Source organism: Thunnus maccoyii, chromosome 2 (genome assembly GCF_910596095.1).
Source record: "Thunnus maccoyii chromosome 2, fThuMac1.1, whole genome shotgun sequence".
NCBI lineage: Eukaryota > Metazoa > Chordata > Actinopteri > Scombriformes > Scombridae > Thunnus > Thunnus maccoyii.
In genome coordinates, this window is record NC_056534.1 from 5122022 (window position 1) to 5138820 (window position 16799).

At 37.2% G+C, this 16799-nt stretch overlaps 1 protein-coding gene and 2 long non-coding RNA genes across 3 annotated transcripts in view; 2 read left to right on the forward strand and 1 right to left on the reverse strand.

Moving 5' to 3' along the window:
• The window catches only part of LOC121912934, a 183518-nt gene that overhangs the window by 153579 nt on the left and 13140 nt on the right, over positions 1–16799 (reverse strand). The window lies entirely within an intron of this gene.
• On the forward strand, positions 14–1508 carry LOC121913182. The gene is made up of 3 exons (XR_006100227.1): positions 14–126; positions 451–711; positions 1471–1508. It is a non-coding gene; the product is annotated as an uncharacterized LOC121913182 (long non-coding RNA).
• LOC121913204 lies at positions 10399–11443 on the forward strand. Its single transcript, XR_006100238.1, has 3 exons — positions 10399–10569; positions 10743–10964; positions 11360–11443. It is a non-coding gene; the product is annotated as an uncharacterized LOC121913204 (long non-coding RNA).

Here is a 16799-nt window from a genome sequence, read left to right on the forward strand (position 1 = left end):
CTGTCAGTAAAGAACCACAGCTTGTCTTCAGCTCCATCCAGTCCTCTGACTCTGGAGAGTATTACTGTACAGCTGAGAATCAGCTTGGGAAGAGGACATCTGAATACATTGTTATTGATGTGAAATGTGAGTGAAACAGCTTATTTAAAGGATTATACCAGTGGTTTATATATAATTTATAGTAAATTGACTAAAACTGCAATATTATTGTACAGCACTTTGCAAGCCATGCTGCATTTTTTCTTTTTTGTTTACTACCATCCAGGCAGCCATTGTTTTTTCTATTCATTTCAGTTTTGTTAAATGTTAACATTTGGGTTTTAGAATGGAACTGTCAGACATCCAGTTTGACATACTGCCCCATTTAACTATTTAGAACTAAATATTTACCTACAATATATGTTACTGTTGTAATACACCCCAATTTGTTCTGTGTAAATACATCTCCAGATGCTCCAAAGCTTCCCTCTGTGTCAGTGAGTCCCTCTGGTGAAATAGTTGAGGGCACTTCAGTGACTCTGACCTGTGGCAGTAATGCTAAACCAGCAGCTACTTATACCTGGTACAAAGAGGACCAAACAGTGCTTCAAGGGCAACGAGGAAGTTTTCATTTCACCTCCATCAGCTCTGAGGACAGAGGGATCTACTACTGCAAGTCTGAGAATCAATATGGACAGATCAACTCTTCATTTCTATTCATTGACGTCCAGTGTAAGTACAAAACATCGACTCATCTTTTAAGCAAAGGGTGGATTTTCAAGGTGCTTAGAGTAGGATGGTTTGAGCCAAATGGGACATTCAACCAATTACCGTATTGTTTCTGGGAAAGCAAAGACAAGATTGGTCATGTGACCATAAATAGCAACAACAGGCAGGTTTACTAACACTATGATGGCAAGAAAATTATAGTTTAGAAGGCTACAGGTTCAACATACAGTAGACTGACTTTAGCTCTAAACTGGTTTATAATGCAAATTGTTGGAAATGATAAGACATAGTTGAGTTGAACCTCTCACCACAGCTGTGGTTTGTTTGCAAAGATGGAGCGAGCATCAGTAATAACAATAGTTAAACCTTAATATCTTACAGTTGGTGATGAATGAAAGTCACACCGTTTTCTAAAAAGCTTCAATGTGCAACATGTGGATCTTTCTCTCTTTCTTACTGTATATGTTAAATGTTGAACCCACACTGCAAACCATTTTCCTTCTGGGATAATAATGATAAAGTTGTTTTATTATATGTGATTTTGGCACCTCCTGCTGGTAGTTCAAAATAATGTGGCAGACATCAATTTGTCAACAATTTAGACAAAACTTGTGCCAACAGAGTTATTTCAAAGATGCTATGATCACATTAAAAGTATCTACATATACACAACACAGTTTTCTACGTAGTTTTCTTCATTATTCCCCAACATTATGCATAATAATATTAATGAGATGCATCTCCATACATATTGTCCTCCAGATGGTCCAAAGCTTCCCTCTGTGTCAGTGAGTCCCTCTGGTGAGATAGTGGAGGGCAGTTCAGTGAATCTGACCTGTAGCAGTGATGCTAACCCAGCAGCTAATTATACCTGGTACAAGGAGAATGAAGACTCACCAAACACATCAGGACAGATCTTCGCCATCACTGATGTCAGACTGGAACACAGTGGGAATTATTACTGTGAAGCCCAGAACAGAAGAGGACGTCATAACTCCACCTTATATCTGACTGTTGGGTCAGGTAAGTTATGTTCATTGATGTTCTCACACACACACACACACACACACACACACACACACACACACACACACACACACACACACACACACACACACACACAGACATACATATACTTATATACAACACTTATTGATAAGCCATATCTCCTTTCTGTTGATCTCAATTTTTAGGGAAATCAGTATTTATAATTAATATCATCGTGGTGATTCTGGTGGTCCTGATGCTGATTCCTCTACTTCTCTTGAGTTTGTGGACGTGGTAAAACAATGAAGAAGACATCCCTTCTTTTATTTTCTTATTAAAACATGTTCAAAGTTTTTAAATCATGAATTTCATTGTGTTAAATATTTCTTGTTTTTGTTGGATTCAATCCAGGAAGAAGAAAACTCTGAGCTCCACCACTGAACTGAATGAACCTGTAGAGACTATAGAGGTGAGAGAGAGACCTTATTGACAGAACTTATCCTAAAATACAGTTATGATGATTTGTCTTATAAATGCATGAGAACACATTTTATTATCAACATGAAATAATTAAGTGAATTTAAATGTAAAGAACAACTTGCTGAGTAGAAACCAGTAATGTTTTAGGCCAGCACAGAATTTAGTTTGAAGCATTAATATTAAAAATATTTTAATAATTCTAACAGTATGCAAATTGCATGAATGAGGTTCATTGAGTCGTATATTGTCATCTCTCCCCATCAGTTGGACTCTTCTCCTGTGTATGAGAACGTCTCAGACTCGCAGGTTTAATTTAAATGTAAAGAACAACTTGCTGAGTAGAAACCAGTAATGTTTTAGGCCTTAAAGGTTGACACAGAATTTAGTCTGAAGCAATAATATTAATTGTATCATCATTTTTGGAAAATGTATTAATAATTCAACAATTATTAATTATTGATTGTTGTGCATAAATATCGCAAAAAAGGCTGATATCAGGGGAGCATCACAAAGGACATCAATCTATTGGGACTGAGGAATGAGGCCAAATAGTCTGAAGCATTATTATTAAAAATATTGTAATAATTCTAACAGTATGCAAACTGCATGAATGAGGTTCATTGAGTCTTATATTGTCATCTCTCCCCATCAGTTGGACTCTTCTCCTGTGTATGAGAACGTCTCAGACTTGCAGGTCGTCGCTGCAGCAGACAGAAGACACAGAGGAACAGGAGGACGTGGAGTAAAGTCCAGTCAGGTTTATCGACAAAACTTACCCTATAATACAATTATGATGATTTGGCTTATAAATGCACTAGAACACATTTTATTATCGACATGAAATCATAAAGTGAATTTAAATATAAAGAACAACTTGCTTAGTAGAAACCAGTAATGTTTTAGGCCTTAAAGTTCAACACAGAATTTAGTCTGAAGCATTTTCATTATCATCATTATTATTATTATTTTTATCATTATTACAAATATTTTAAAAATGTCTAACTCTATGTAAATTGTATGAATGAGGCTCATTGAGTCTTTAATTGTCATCTCTCCCCATCAGCTGGACTCTTCTGTGTATGAGAACGTCTCAGACTTGCAGGTCGTCGCTGCAGCACAGACAGAAGACACAGAGATCTACAAAAACCTGGAGTAAAGTCCAGTCAGGTTGGAGCCTCCTGAAAGGAGAAAAACAGGCCGACATTAGATTCATTGTTACAGTTACAAGAAGTAACTCACTGAAATTTCGTGTGATTTTGTTGTGATGCAGTTGAACCAGAGGCTGGACTCACCTGATGGAAGCAGAAAGTAGTACAACAGTGAAATATGACAGTGGAGAGAGAGGCTGGAGAGGATGATGTGGACGTTTTCATGTTCAGTTTTCAGCAGCAGCAGCAGGTAGAAGTGAGCAGCACAGACAGTCAGTAACAGCATGTAGCAGAAGCTTTGAGAAGAATGTGCTGATGGCAGCTTGAACTGAATCATGTCGATGTGTCAAACATGATTGATTGTTTAGATCAGTTGAATGTCAGGTGGTGTGTGTGACTCAACTGATTTATAATTTACTGAGTGCTCTGTCTGAACTAATGCAAGCTTATTTTTTTCTCTGTGGAGTTAGTTATATTACAGATATTTAGGATTAGAGCTGTTGTATAAAATGTTATTTTAAATGTAAAAACGCTGTAGACTGGAGAGAGAGACTGTAGAGGATAATGTGGACGTTTTCAGTAGCAGCAGGTGTGTGTGACTCATAACTGTGTTTATGTATATTGAGTGTTCTGTCTGAGGTAATGCAGGCTATATTATTGTACTTTACTCCTTTTTCTTTTTCTATATTACAGATATTTAGGATTAGAGCTGTTATGCAAAATGTTACTTTAATTGTATACATAATAAATCACTTTTGAAGAATCCTGATTGGCTTCCTGGTTTGCACCTTTCCTGGCTCACAAAGCTCATTAAGTCTGTTCAGAACAGAGAAATCAAACTGGAAGCATCACATTCACACCATATGCAGTAAACTGTATATTTCCACAAATCAAATTCAAACATAATCTCGGTTCAATCACACTTTGCGGAATGTCACATTATCCAATTCCAATTGATTGCTGAAAGCAATCACACATTGTTCTTCTCTCTCTTTATTCTTATTCCGTGTTCCGTACATTTTTTTGCCGCGTTTCAACTGCTGCATACTTTGTGCTATAAAAACCATTCAACTGTCAATCTGTGCAACTCATTCAGCAGATGTTTGCTTGTATTTTCTGAAATGTAACATGTTTCAGCGATTTTATATAATTTTTTTAAACATTAAAATTTACAATGGCAGTCTATGGGACGAACCGTCCAACTGAGTTGGAACCTTGGTCACTTTGACACTTAACTGCTCGGAAGTCCCTTATCGCACAGACGCCATTCAAACTGTAAAATGTTCACAAAACTTTGAACTTTCAAAGTTATCAGATTGTTTAGTGATATCTTTTGTAGTTTGTCGGCAATTTAAGCCCAACGTCAGGAGTTTTTCAGACTTTTTCAGGTCTCACCAGTGTGTCATGTGATCAGGCACAGTGGAGAGCGCAGATAATTTTAGACCAGAAATGTTTTTCTAAACTGCTGTCACTCCCACAATTTTAACTCCTCAAGCACATATCTTGCCTCAGTATGTTGCCACAAGTCTCCTCTCTCTCAACATGTAAATACATTTCACATAGGACGTATAGTTTTTGAGATCTGAACCTTAATTGATAGAGAATCGCTGTCATGTTCTCACTGACTGCAATACAGTCTGCAGGATGTGCGTCTCCTCTCACTCCAGTTTCTTAAGCTTACAGATTCTCTCTTCCTTCAAAAACTTTTACATATATCATTCATTCTCATGTTAAACTAGTCTTGCTTTCATTAATGATGTACAAATCTCTGAGCTTCAAGCTCTAGTTTGAGACAAATACATTTTCATCAAAATGAAGATTTTTTCTTCTCATTACTGGGAATGTCTGTTGGCTCAGTGGTTTAGAACACTGTTGTCATGATTAGCTACCCCTTAGATGACAAGGTTGTGTGTTTGATACCTGCTCTCTGCAGTGCTCCTCATAATCTCATGTACAAAGTTGCTTCACATCTTTATCCTGTACCATAATCCAATTCCACTCTAGCTTATTTTAACATTACTACCTAAAATGTGGATTAATATGCTTGTTAAAGACATCTTTTCCTTTGCTGCATAGCATGTGTGAGTAGTCCAGTTGTTTAAGGTCATGTCATTTCTGAACTCCTTTTAGATCCAAAGGTTGTGAGTTCGAGCCCTGCTTAGGGTGGAACTCAGTAGGGATGAAGGAGTCCAGGTGATGTCAATCTGCTTAATGAACTGAGCTGAACTGCTTTTTTGTCAATTTCATGCAATTGACAGACTAAACACCAAAATCTGGCCCAGCATTACTGTGTGAAATGTTAGCTCAATGCATAGCATATCTGTCTTACAAACATGAGGGTGTAAGTTCAATTGATTCAATTGCTGATTTTAATCTTGGTAGATTTTTCAATACTCTTCAGCTTCCAGTTATGTAATCTGAATTCTACAGATTCTACAGAAATTGCATTTTCTAGTTATTATATATTATTTTGCCGTTTTTCGTCGTCTAACTAGTCCTACACAAATTGTCTTATCAACTTCATTTCATTGTCAAATTGTACATCCCCATAAAGAGATGTATGCTATTACCTTTCTCAGCTCTAACATATTGCATTGATTTTATATAATTTTTTAAAGCATTAAAATTTATAATGGAAAGTCAATGGGAGCAATGTTTGAAGGCTCATATCTCAAAAACTAAAAGAGCTAAAGTCTTCAAACTTGATTGACTGGTACACTGTGCCATTTTTGCACAGTGTATTCCTTGGATGGTACCAAGTAGACTGATATATGCCACTCCCATTTGCGCCTAGAAAATTTTTCCGCCATTTTACATTTTTTCAAAAACACATTTTTTGCTGCTTTTGGCACATTTTTCATCCAATCTTCACCAAACTTGGTACATACCATGTTAAGATGATTATGAGCAGAGCTTTTATCTTCATTTTTTGGTATCACTTACCGCTTGTCTGTAATTGGTTACCAAACTTTCAAGGCGTTGTCTGATGCATTTAATGAGCCATAACTTTTCAATGCCTATTCGAATCGACACCAAATTTGAGAACCTTGCACATATAATGACAGTGCACCATTATGTAAAATTTGATACAATTCTACCCACAGGGGGCACTACTGTAATATTATAACATGATATTTCTACAGTTCTGTTGTCTTCAGTTAAAATTCAACAATCCATGATAAGCAAATTCAGCAAAATTATACTAACAGGGATGTTTAAGAAGTGTGTGGTATTTGATACAATTTCACCTGTAGGTGGCGTTAAAGAAATTTGAATAATAATTGCTGAAGCAGAAATTTGCAGCAACAGTAGCAATAACAGGAGTGGCAGCAGCCAGCAGTGGCAGCAGCCGGCAGTGGCAGCAGCTGCGTCTGGCAGTTTGCAGCTCCCACACGCAATTTCTTTAGAAATTGCAGACTTTTCTAGTTAGAATTTAATTTCACTTCCCTTTCACTGCAGCAGAGGGCGACAGTGTGAACAAAGTTTCAGCTTTAAAGGGCAAGTTCACATTTTTCAAGTCTGTCTTAAAACAGCAGTCAGGTGCCCATATGAACATTGAAACAGGTGTTGCTCACTGTAATCATTCCTCCTGTTCATACTGACCATTAGAAATTCTTGTCCTGATGCTCTTACAATGTAAGCGATGGGGGACAAAGTCCACAGTCCTCGTTTTGACCAAATTTATATTTAAAAGTTTATCTGAAGATAATATGAGGCTTCAGATGTCTGAGTTAGTCCAAAACAGTGGATATATTCTACACTTACAGTCTTTTTAGTGAGAAATATCGTCTTTGTGTCTGGATGGACAGTGTTTTCCTGTTCACCTGCAGTGGAGGGATCGTAACAAAAATTGGGAATTTGGGACTAAAACACAATAACAAAAGATATTGACTCAGTATGACTAATATGGACAGCTGAAGCTTCATAATGGCTTCATATAAACTTATAAATACATTTTTTCACAAAAGGAGGACTGATCCGCACATCACTTACATATGAAGGGATCTTTATGGTTAATATGAACAGGATGAATGATTACAGCAAGAAAATGATGATTTGGGATGTTGCTAAAATGAAGATGCACAGACAGTTTGTATTGAAGGAGACCTTAATTGTCATGTAAACTGTTTATATCTGAAACTGAAGCTCTAACTGTAATGTTTAATGAATTTAATATCAGGAGTAAACAGATTAAGATGCAACTCAATCATAAAAAGTGAAAAGTACTAAAAGTAAATTTAAATGTGTCTAAACAATCAGTGATGGATGGTAAAATGTTTTTTGAGGGTTGTGATTCAGTATCTCTGTTGTTTCACTGTCCTCTAGTGGTGAAGCTTCAGTGTTGCAGATTCAGGCTTCATCACTGACATCGCCGCTGTCTGCTTTAAAGGGTCAGTTCACCTGAAAAACAAACAAAAAAAAATGGGAAAAGGATATCTCAGTACACATTCAATCCAACAGAACCAAGAAAATAGTTTTTAAATCTTTGCCCTCAATATTCAGCTTTTTTTCCTGTTCAGTAAAACTGTGTCATGGTTCACAGGTCAAAGACATGAACTGTAGAGAACATCGATGCATCTTTACACAACAGAAGAACTGATGTCTGATGTGCTCTGTGTTACAGTCAGAATGATTGTGAATGAGTGCGTTTCCAACTGCAGTTGTAAAACATTTTGTGATCTGATTTACACATACATTTCTGTATCATGTTTTGATGTACTTTGCTTTTTTCTTGTTTCTTGATAGTTACTACAAACACTGTGATCAGCATGTGAGTTCTTACATCCCATACTGATGCAGTACATCTCTTTGAACTCATGGTGGTGTATTCAGTGTCTTAACATGCACTAGAAGTGTGAAGAGATGCATCAAACCAACTGTCACACATCCGTCACGTGTCATGCTTTTTCTTTAGACACTGAACTGTGCCCACACTTAATAAGAGTAAGTAAAAAATAACTGCAGTGACACTGAACTGTGCTGCATTTTACGTCTTGCACTTGACTTCAATGAGGAAAGAGACAAATCTCAATATAGTATTGTTACACTTTCTTTAACGCTCAGAGCATGACACACTCACACTCGATACAGACATACGAGCTGCTGTAGAGGAGTGAGACCTAAAGAGTGGGGTTTTTCTTTCACACAGGAACAAACTGTTTTCATGCACAAACATGATTTCTATGGCTGTCACTAAGCATACTAACCTTTCACAAGTTCATACAAACATTTATACATATTCATACAGTATGTTAGTGCCAAAACTTAAAAAGAGGAAGTAAAAACTAAAAATGTCATTATTTCTCTCCTATCTTTATAATACTAATATGCCAGAACACTTGTCTGTTATTCTCTCTGACATAGATTATATTAAGTTTTTAGAAAACAGTAAAAAAAGTTTAACTTATGTGTTTCCTTGCATTTGGCTCCTCATGCATATTCATAATTCTAAGAAAGAGGAAGTCAGTCAAGTGTTTTAACATCCTGATATCTGACTTCTGCTCACAGATCACAGAGGACGAGCATCTTAACAGACAACGTCCTCCTCTGATGTAAGTAGAATAGTTTACTGATATGATTTTTACATGTTGTTTACATTATTTGATGTATTTTATTGTCTCTGAAGCCTCACAGAGAGATGAGAGGAGCAGCTATGAGTTTAACAGCAGCAGCGAGTGGATTTGTTGTCTTCCTTCTCTCTGTGTCAGGTACTGTATATCTACATTTACATTGTAGGACATTTAGCACACTTATTCAGAGCAGCATGAGGTGATTTTAAGAGAGTAAATATAAAATATCCCAGATCAGCACTTTTCTAGGTTTGATGTATGTGTGATGCAGTATGATGAATAACTTTTAAACTCTACAACACCAAACATTCACTTCTGTTTATTTCTGTGTAAACTATAGCTGTTGAATGAAGGCAAAATGGTAAAAAATAACATCAATATTTACTGCTGAACACTTTAATAATATTATATTAAGATGTTCAGCTGTGTCTGCATCATGGGTGGTGGGGGTGGGGGTGTCTAGCTAATAAGGTTTGTCCACCTTCCTTCCATGGATTGTAAGAATCATATATTTTTATACATGCATATGCATATATACATAGTTCTATGATGGTACAGCAATGCACTGAGAATTTCATCCCGTCATGATGTTTAAAACCTTTTTGGTAATTTCTGCACTCTGCACTGTAGAGCTGGACAACTGTTTTAGCTGTTACAGTTATAACAGTTGCTCCTCCCTGTGAAAACTTATTGTCACCTATTTTATTTTAGCCGCTTTCAAAAGTGTCCCTCATTTCTGTTCTGCATTTTTCTCTCTGGTTTTCACACTTACCTCAGCAGCAACTTGACCAAAGAATTAACAGAGAGGAAACTAACCAAGACAAGCACAGACTCTGTAATGATTCATTTTCTTCTTCTCATCCTGTTCAGTAAAACTGCATTTATGTTCACAGCTTCAATACATTCTTGTTCCTTCACTGCACCTTCAGACTGTACGATGTTCTGTCTCAGTGCACAGAGAGATTAACAGTAAACAGCATCTAAAACTGTTTCTTTGTACCGTAAAATCAAATTTGTATAAATATCTTTGGACTTTTAGACTTTTCTATATCTGTATTCACCCAGGCACAATTCAGAAATAGCATAATGAAAGTTATAAAATACAGATTACATTTGAATTACATTCAGCTTTGTCTGCGTCATGGGTGGTGGGGGTGTCTAGCTAATAAGGAAAAATAATGTGAATGGTGAATATGGAGCTTTGAATGACAATGACTGCAGATAAAATCATATTGGTGCCATGATCCACTTTATCTTATTCACTGATTCTTAACTTGTTATGAATGTGATTGTGGTTTCTGATGTGCTCTGTGTTATAGTGGTACAGGGTCAGAATGACTGGGGAGTGACTTACACTTCTACTCACATCTGTGCATTAAAAGGATCAACAGTGGACATAAACTGCACCTACAGATACCCATCCAGAATAAAGGATCATGATACTATGGTTGAGAACACATTCTGGTTCACAAAAAAGAGTAATGGTGTGTATGTAGATCTGAGAACAGACTCAGAGTATTCAGGTCGTGTTCAGTATCACTGTGATAAGAACGACTGCACTCTGACAATCACAGACCTGAGAGAGAGCGACTCAGCTGAGTACAAGTTCAGGTTCATAACAAACCAACCAGGAGGGAGCTTTTTTGGTTCACCTGGAATCACTTTGACTGTCACAGGTAAAATTTTCACCTGAAGATTCAATCATTTAATTCCAAACTGTGAACACAAGTGTGTGTGTGTGTGTGTGTGTGTGTGTGTGTGTGTGTGTGTGTTCTTGTATGTGTGAATGTTGACAGTTAAGTTTAAAATCAAGTCTTCTCTCTCTTTTTTTCTTTATTCACATATGCAGATCTCCAGGTGCAGGTGAGCAGATCAACATTCAATCCTTCCCGGGCAGAGCTGAAGTGTCACAGCAGCTGTCATCTACCTGATGGTTCTTTCTACATCTGGAAGAAGAATGGACAGGACATTTTGGGACAAACATCTAATTCTTATTCAGGCAGCTTTGATTCTACAGACAGCTATTCCTGTGCTGTGAAAGGACATGAGAAGTTCCCCTCTCCTTCACTGTGTGAGTTTACTTCACAGTCTTTTACACCATCTAGTGGAGTGTTTTAGCTAATGTATCAGAACTGAATGTGTCATAAATATGGATGATATCACTTCCCTCTCTGTAATGGTCCCATTAAGCTCTTGGGATACTGCTGTAGGTATCCCAACATCAATGCAACCTTCAATATGACATAATAATATTAAATTAATTATCATAATAATATTATGTTCATAATGTCTGACAGCTATAGGCTACATAGATAAAAACACACACAGGAACAGTCATGCACACATAATGTAGGCCCATGCAGTATCTCAGCAGGTTTACATACTGAAGGACCTTCATGACAGATTAACTGTTCTCTGATGTTGTTGTGAGTCTGGTTGTGGATTCTGTTGTGTTCTGTGTTACAGCGGGTCCCTTGGGAGTGATGTACTCTTCTACTCAGATCTGTGCCTTCAAAGGATCAACAGTGAAGATAAACTGCACCTACAGATACCCATCCAGAATAAATGACCATGATACTGAAATTAAGGAAACGTTCTGGTTCACTAAAGGGCCTGATTATGACCCTGTGAATCTAAGAACAGACTCAGAGTACTCAGGTCGTGTTCAGTATCACTGTGATAAGAATGACTGCACTCTGACAATCACAGACCTGAGAGAGAGCGACTCAGCTGAGTACAAGTTCAGGTTCATAACAAACCAAGGATGGAAATATTCTGGTTCACCTGGAGTCACTTTGACTATCACAGGTAACATTTTCATTTTGAAATGGAGCAAAACATTAGTTCAGGCAGAGCACAGAGCTTTACCAGCTGCTTGGCTACCAGCTGACTAATAATGATCATCATATTGATAGAAGTGGACAGTGCTTCCATTATAACCCGACACTTCTTACTATTACTTTGTTTACATGCTAATGCTGACACCATCTGCTGCCCCAGTCTCCTCATTATATGCTTTGCTTTTGCTATTCTTTATTTCTCTCAAATCTAATGTTCATCTATGTGATTATTAAGGTTAGTTAGTTGAATCTTCATTACTGCTTGTTTTCTCTGAGAGCTCCCTCAAAGAGCAGGTTCCTTTCCACCAAATCTAACTTTATAACTATTTGTTATAAATGGTCGATTTCTTGACGTTGTGATCAGTTAGTTTCAGATGTTTCAGATCATTGAGGAAATGTTACTGTGAACATGTGAATATTTGCTTGTGTGTGCTGTATGTTGACAGTTAATTCTGAAATGATATTTGTGTCTTTGGTTCACAGATCCAGACTTCCAAGTGCATGTTAGAAAATCTTCCCCCAACGAGCATCCCAACTGGACAGAGCTGACATGTCACAGTAATTGTCAGCTGCCTGTTGATCCTTCCTACATCTGGTACAAGAATGGCCAGCAAATGGAGGGAAAAGATATATATTTTCATCTGGACCCAATTAATCCTGAGGACGAGTATTCTTGTACTCTATCAAGATATAAGTCTTTCCGCTCTCCTTCAGTGTGTGAGTTTTCTCTGCAATGTTCCACTAACACATCAAGTGAAAACTTTGACCCACATAGTCTACAACAAGTCAGACCCATTTTTACCTCTTACACCTTTCCATTTATACTTTGTACTTTTATTAACATAACTATTTTACTCAGACCAAAATGTGATGTCAATTGTTTGTTTTTTTGTTTGATTTTTTTTAATAACTTACTGGCTTGTGCAAAGGTGTGTAAGTGTAGTCAAGTGCAGGGACACCATACCAAGCAACGTAATGTCTTCAGAATGTTTGTAGAGACAGCAAGATTTATAGAAGAAAACAAAAAAGATGTGTGACAGTGAGGCAGATAGTTATCTGACACTACAGGGCCAATAACACTTTGTGTTATGACAACTCAGCAAGCAGACACACACACATACACACACACACACACACACACACACACAATCCGAGAGAGGAAAAACAAATACAGAAAAGGACAATTGATTAATGATTAGTAATTAGCAATCTGCCCCCACCAGCAGGAGTCTAAATCTGCTTGCATGAAAGGCAGTGAATAACTGAGACAGTACACTGGTCAGTGGTAATAATCAAACATTAAAGAGAAAATTGAAAATGTATTCTCTTATACTTTCTTTTATTTATTCCTGCCTCCATTATTGTCGTTAGAGTATAAATTATCAGCAAATGAAACAGACGTTGTTTTAAGATAATTCACAACTTAAAGTTAATATGTGTCATATCATATCATCGTACAGATCCTCTAAAGCTTCCCTCTGTGTCAGTGAGTCCCTCTGGTGATATCATGGAGGGCAGTTCAGTGACTCTAACCTGTAGCAGTGATGCTAACCCAGCAGCTAAATACACCTGGTACAAGAAGAATGTAAATCCAGACCTTCAACCTCTCAGTAAAGAACCACAGCTTGTCTTTAGCTCCATCCAGTCCTCTGACTCTGGAGAGTATTACTTTACAGCTAAGAACCAGCTGGGGAAGAGGACATCTGAATACATCTTTATTGATGTGAAATGTGAGTGAAACATCTTATTTAAAAAGCAAAAAACTGCTTACAGTGGTAAACATTTTTGCACTTTGTTAACGGAAAAGCATTTTGCAGATCATGTGTATTTTCCTCACTTTCCATCTGCTGTAAAAGTAAAATTTAACAGTTCTGTTTCCTTCAGTTCAAACTTTCAGACATTTCACTATAAGGACACATTAATCAACATCTCTGTGTTAGTCAGCTGGCTGATTTTCAACTCCAGTCCCATGGCGAGATGGTCTAGAACCAATGAAGTGATGCTTAAAACATTACAGACAGACAATAACAGCAAAATAAGCACTCACAAGACAGTTCACAAGCCGTGCAGAGCAACAGGAGACAGCAAAACATTCATACAATATCCACGATTCATCAATTCACCAGACCACCTTCCAGTTTCCAGATACTGCCACATGCATGATGCTGTTTTTAAAATCATGTGCCACTGTAGTAATTATCACCCTAAAATAATCTGTGTTAATATATCTTTTATAGATGCTCCAAAGACCTCTTCTGTGTCAGTGAGTCCCTCTGATGAGATAGTGGAGGGCAGTTCAGTGACTCTGACCTGTAGCAGTGATGCTAACCCAGCAGCTAAATACACCTGGTACAAGGAAAACCAAACACTGCTTCAAGGACCAGAAGGAATTTATCATTTTACCTCCATCAGCTCTGAAGACAGAGGGATATACCACTGCAAGTCTGAGAATCAATATGGAGATAACTCTACATCTCTATTCATTAATGTCCAGTGTAAGTACAAAACAAATTGAATCTCTGACATACAAAGTGGGGCTTAACTAATGTTATGATTTATCTGCCATCTGAGTTCAGGCTGGTAGAAACATCATGTTCTAAAGTAGAAAGGCTGAAGGCAGATTTTAGCATGGCCACTTTTTCTTTGGTCCCCTCCTGCTGGTTTTGTATGCATATAAATGAACCCAAAGAAAAATACTGATTTGTTTGGTCTCTATACATATTGCCCCCCAGATGCTCCAAAGCTTCCCTCTGTGTCAGTGAGTCCCTCTGGTGAGATAGTGGAGGGCAGTTCAGTGACTCTGACCTGTAGCAGTGATGCTAACCCAGCAGCTAATTATACCTGGTACAAGGAGAATGAAGACTCACCAAAAGCATCAGGACAGATCTTCACCATCACTGATGTCAGACCTGAACACAGTGGGAATTATTACTGTGAAGTCCAGAACAGAAAAGGACGCCATAACTCCACCTTATATCTGACTGTTGTGGCAGGCAAGTTATGCTCAGTGATGTTCACACACACACACACACACACACACACACACACACACACACACATCACACACACACACACACACACACACACACACACACACACACACACACACACACACATACACACATGCACATACACATACTTGTATACTACATTATTGATAAGGCATATGTCCTCTCTGTCGGTCTCCATTTTTAGGGAAATCAGTAATTATAATTAATATCATCGTGGTGATTCTGGTGGTCCTGATGCTGATTTCTCTGCTTCTGTTGAGTCTGTGGATGTGGTAAAACAATAAAGAAAACATCCTTCTTTAATTTTCTTATAAAAACATTTTCCAAGTCATGAATTTCATTTTGTTAAAGTTCTTTTTCTTGATGGATTCAATCCAGGAAAAAGAAAACTCTGAGCTCCACCACTGAACTGAATGAACCTGTAGAGACTATAGAGGTGAGAGAGAGACCTTATTGACAGAACTTACCCTAAAATACAGTTATGATGATTTGGCTTATAAATGCACTAGAACACATTTTATTATCAACATGAAATCATAAAGTGAATTTAAATGTAAAGAACAACTTGCTGAGTAGAAGTCAGTAATGTTTTAGGCCTTAAAGTTCAACACAGAATTTAGTCTGAAGCATTATTATTATTATTATTATTATTATCATTATTATTATTATTATTATTATTATTATTATTATTATTATTATTATTATTATTATTATTATTATTATTATTATTATTAAAAACCTTTTGAAAAATGTCTAACTCTATGTAAATTGTATGAATGAGGTTCATTGAGTCTTATATTGTCATCTCTCCTCATCAGCTGGACTCTTCTCCAGTGTATGAGAACGTTTCAGACTTGCAGGTCGTTGCTTCAGCAGACAGAAGACACAGAGGAGCAGGAAGACGTGGAGTAAAGTCCAGTCAGGTTGGAGCATCATGAAAGGAAAAAAACAGGCCAACAAGGAGAGAGAGAGACTTTATTGACAGAACTTACCCTATAATACAATTATGATGATTTGGCTTATAAATGCACTAGAACACATTTTATTATCAACATGAAATCATAAAGTGAATTTAAATGTAAAGAACAACTTGCTGAGTAGAAGTCAGTAATGTTTTAGGCCTTAAAGGTCGACACAGAATTTAGTCTGAAGCATTTTTATTATCATCATCATATTATTATTATTATTAGTATTACAAATATTTAAAAAATGTCTAACTCTATGTAAATTGTATGAATGAGGCTCATTGAGTCTTTAATTGTCATCTCTCTCCATCAGTTGGAGTCTTCTGTGTATGAGAACGTCTCAGACTTGCAGGTCGTCGCTGCAGCACAAACAGAAGACACAGAAATCTACAAAAACCTGGAGTAAAGTCCAGTCAGGTTGGAGCATCATGAAAGGAAATAAACAGGCCGACATTAGATTCATTGTTACAGTTACAAGAAGTAACTCACCGAAATTTCATGTGATTTTGTTGTGGTGCAGTTGAACCAGAGGCTGGACTCACCTGATGGAAGCAGAAAGTAGTACAACAGTGAAATATGACAGTGGAGAGAGAGGCTGTAGAGGATGATGTGAACGTTTTCATGTTCAGTTTTCAGCAGCAGCAGCAGGTAGAAGTGAGCAGCACAGACAGTCAGTAACAGCATGTAGCAGAAGCTTTGAGAAGAATGTGCTGATGGCAGCTTGAACCGAATCATGTCGATGTGTCAAACATGATTGATTGTTTAGATCAGTTGAATGTCAGGTGGTGTGTGTGACTCAATTGATTTATAATTTACTGAGTGTTTTGTCTGAACTAATGCAAGCTTATTTTTTTCTCTGTAGAGTTCGTTATATTACAGATATTTAGGATTAGAGCTGTTATGTGAAATGTTATTTTAAATGTAAAAATGCTGTAGACTGGAGAGAGAGGCTGTAGAGGATAATGTGGACGTTTTCAGTAGCAACAGGTGTGTGTGACTCATAACTGTGTTTATGTATATTGAGTGTTCTATCTGAGGTAATGCAGGCTATATTATTGTACTTCTTTTTCCTTTTTCTTTATTACAGATA